The 4,126-nt window shown below is 44.4% G+C and overlaps 1 non-coding gene across 1 annotated transcript; it reads right to left on the bottom strand.

The window, feature by feature from the left end:
* Window positions 1-3,214: 3,214 nt before the first annotated feature.
* On the bottom strand, window positions 3,215-3,288 carry TRNAN-GUU (transfer RNA asparagine (anticodon GUU)). The gene has a single exon. It is a non-coding gene; the product is annotated as a tRNA-Asn (tRNA).
* Window positions 3,289-4,126: the final 838 nt, after the last annotated feature.

A 4,126-nucleotide genomic window follows, 5' to 3' on the forward strand; every position in this document is an offset into this window, starting at 1 on the left:
TCTTTTAGATATAGCAGTTTATTAAAGCCAAGAGTTCCTACAGGGACATCACTGTGGATGAAGATCATCCTTATCATTGGCATTCCACTCTTGCAAGTATTGACAAGTATTAGGTTTATACCAAATTTTGGAAGGACAAGATGTGAACAACTTGTTGTAATCTCAAATGCCAGAAAATACCGACCAGAATCCTCAGCACAACAGACAATCAAAAAGACTCAGGCTACATGAGTTGTCATCTACCTAACAGGGAATAGATCTCTGTCAACTACCACTCAACAAAGATTAGCCTCAGGAATTGATTTTGTAGAATTAAAACATGGGACGCCTGGGTGGCTTAGCAGTTGAGCGTTTGCCTTTGGCTCAGGGTGTCAGATGGAGTCCCACATCTGGCTTCCTGCTTGGAGCCTGCTTCTCCTTCTGCCTATGTCTCTGCCTCTCTCTCTCTCTCTCTCTCTCTCTCTGTGTCTCATGAATAAATAAATAAAATCTTTAAAAAAATCATGCACTGATGCCTGCTAATAGAGGGAAATAATGATGCAAAAATAAGAAAGAAAGAAAAAAAACTTTTCCAATCACCCGACTAAGTGTATGAAAGGCAAGAAGCTCACTTGCTGTTCATGAGATTCAACAGAAGAACTGAGCCAATAGCAACACGGTCCAGGTGTGTAAGAGGAGCCAGTCAAGGGTAGGATTCTACTGAACATATTCTAGGATATGTTCATAATAACATAAACATATTCTAGGATATGTTTCAGATGGGCTCATTTTTATCGACACAGCAAGACAAAACTGTCAAGGAAAAATACAGAGACAGTTATGTGCATGCCAACTCACCACTGCATAGCAAGGAGAACAGGCATTAGAGTCTTGTCATCAAATAAAAGCAAAACCAAGATTTCCTTTTTTAAAAGTTTTATTTATTTAAGTGATCTCTACAGCCAACATGGGGCTCAAACTCACCATCTCAAGATCAGGAGTCACATACTCTTCCAACTGAGCCAGCCAGGCACCTCCAAGACCCTGAGATCAAGAGTCACATGCTCCTCCAACTAAGCCAGCCAGGTGCCCCCAAGATTCCTTTTTAAAAAGAAGAAAAGCCATCTGGAGTCAGATTTTTCTCCCCTTGGATAAGCTACTTGGGAGGAAGCAAAGCAATCACCCTGAGCCCTCTGCCCTAGACTCAGCTGACTACAGAAAACAATGACAGTAATTCGAGGACTTTGTATTCAATGACTGCATCCTGAAAGTTTAGCTGTCCAACATATGCAATAGAATACCTCTGTAATGTTCACAATGTCCCTCCGTTGTACCTGCTCTTTAGTTAAGTCAGGAGGGTACCACTTCCCTTATCAGAATATCATAGATAGAGGTTCAGAAAGATTGTTGTCTTCGCAAGTAAATGAAGAAAGGGACATTGATAGGCTGGGAAAGAAATTGGAATATAATTTGATACTGCTTCTATGGAAGGCAAGTTTGCAGGATTTCCTAAAATTGGAAGCATATGAATACTATAATATAGTAGTTGCACTTCCAGTTTTGTACACTATAGAAACACCTGCACAGGTAGCCAAAGATAGGTGTACAAGAATGATGGTGCTTACATTTCATAATCACAAAAGCATAAAACCAACTTAATTGCAAAAGCAATATGAAAGAGGTAAAATAAATATTACATATACTATGGGAGAAATGCTTCTGTCCAAAAAATGCAGAGGATAATTATGATGAGGATTCCACTGATTACAATATTATTGATAGAGCAATTACCAAATCCAGGCACTTCCTGGGGACAGGTTACCATTGTTGACCTCATGCTACACATGAAGAAACTGAAGCACATCAACACCAAATGTTGGCGAAGATGTGGAGCAACAGAACCCTCATTCATTGCTGGAGGGAATTAAAAATGGTACAGCCACTTTGGAAGACAGTTTGGCAATTCCTAACAAAACTAAAAATATTCTTAATATGTGAGCCAGTAATCAGGTTCCCTGCTTTTAGCCAGAGGAGTTGCAAAGTTACATCCACACAGGAACCTGCCCAAGGATGCCAAGAGCAGCTTCACTCACAATTGCCAAAACTTAGAAGCAATCAAGATGTCGTTTAATAGGTGAAGGGATAAATGAACTGTGACACATACAGACAATGAATTATTACTCAGGAGTAAAAAGAAATGAGTAGCCAACCCATGAAAAGACATTGAGGAATCTTAAATGTGTATCACTAAGTGAAAGAAGGATATTTGAAAAGGCTACATACTGTAGGATTCCAACTATATAACATTCTGGAAAGGCAAAACTGTGGAAGCTAAAAGGATCAGTGGTTGCCAGAAAGGGGGCACAGAGGATTTTTAGGGTAGTGAAACTACTTTGTGTGATACCATAATGCTTTCATTTTACATTTGTCCAAACCCACAGAATGTACAACATCAAGAGTGAACCCCAATAAACTATGGCCTTTGCGTGATTATGATGTATTAATGTAGGTTCACTAGTTGTAGCAAATACATCACTTCCTTGGGGCGTGTTGACAATGAGGGAGTCTATACATGGGGTGGGTGGTAGGAAGTATATGGGAAATCTCTGTACCTTCCCCTCAATTTGCTGTGAACCCAAAACTTCTCTAAAAAACAATAAAGTCTTGGGAGGCCTAGGCGGCTCAGCAGTTGAGCATAGGCCTTTGGCTCAGGGCGTGATCCCATCCCAGAGTCACCGAAGGGAGTCTCATATGGGGCTCCCCACAGGGACCCTGCTTCTCCCTCTGCCTGTCTCTGCCTCTCTGTGTGTGTGTGTCTCTCATGAATGGATAAATAAAAATCTTTAATAAAAAACAAAGTCTTAATTTAAAAAAATGTAAGTACCCTTAAGAACAATCTTCCCAAAGTCAGCAGTTTAGAAAAATGTTTGCAAACAATTTTAGATTTTATTTTTTAAAAATTAAAGTATAACTTATTCATCCACTCTTTCAGGGCAGAATAGAAAAAATTTTACCCACTGGAATCTGGGTTCTTATATCTGTTTGAGGAGTTCGGTTTAGAGCTATAAAACTGACAGCCCAGCAGGTACTGTAAGGGAATCAGGTTGGGGAGGTGGGTGCTTTTAAGAGTGAGCTTCTGTGAGTTGGCTGGGACCCAGCTTCCGATACTGTAGTTTTTATGTGACGCAGAGTGCAGGTGCAGCACTGAATTAAAAGTCTGACAAGGCACTCACTCCGTCCCTGGGTGGGCTCGAACCACCAACCTTTCGGTTAACAGCCGAACGCGCTAACCGATTGCGCCACAGAGACACAGGGCGCTCTGCACCCCGGGCCTTCTTAGGTAGTGAGTACCTACTAACCTCGGGGACGTGCCCACCACCAGGCAGTGTAAGTTCCAAAGCCTCGGTAAACCGGGGGCTAGGAGTTGGAGCCCACGCAGCGTGTTCGTCACCTGAGAGGTGGCTTCCTTCTTCGTGTCCTGTGCCAGGCAGGGAAGCTCTACGAGGGCAGTGATCGCTCTTGCGTCCCCATGCGGGGAGCAGGTTCCACCTTCACCAAGACGCTCCACTGGGGCTCGTTGAATGAATTCCATTGTCCTCTTTAGCTCTTAGGCCCGTGACGAACCGAAGAGCCCCGTGAATGGGAATAATGAAAAGCTTTTCAAAGCTGAAATTTCTTTTTCAAACTTCTCAAACTTGTCACCGTTCATTGTGCAGCGTCTCCAGCGCCGGCAGCAGGAAAGGCCGCCGCGCGCCAGCCGCACGTGGGGCTCCGCACGAGCAGCTTCCCCGCAGGCGAGCTCAGCGCCGGGGGGAGGGGAGCAGAGGTGGGGGGCGGGGGTCGCCTAAAGGTCGCGAGACAGGAGCGTGGCGAACGGAGGCCGAGAAACTGAGGAGGCTCGTCCGGGGTCAACCAGACCTCCTAGACGGCCTTGAGCAAGCGGTAAGGGCGGGATCCTGGAGAGAGGACAATGGCTGTTTTAACGTAGCTGAATGAGGAGGAAGGAAGGAAAAAGAGACCCCGAAAGAACAAAACCTGCGTAGACCTGGAGCTCTCTTAAAAACAAAACAAAACGAGGGCAGCGGTTTAGCGCCGCCTGCAGCCCGGGGTGTGATCCTGGGGACCCAGAATCGAGTCCCACATTGGG

This window comes from Canis aureus, chromosome 12, assembly GCF_053574225.1.
Source record: "Canis aureus isolate CA01 chromosome 12, VMU_Caureus_v.1.0, whole genome shotgun sequence".
NCBI classification, from domain to species: Eukaryota; Metazoa; Chordata; class Mammalia; order Carnivora; family Canidae; genus Canis; species Canis aureus.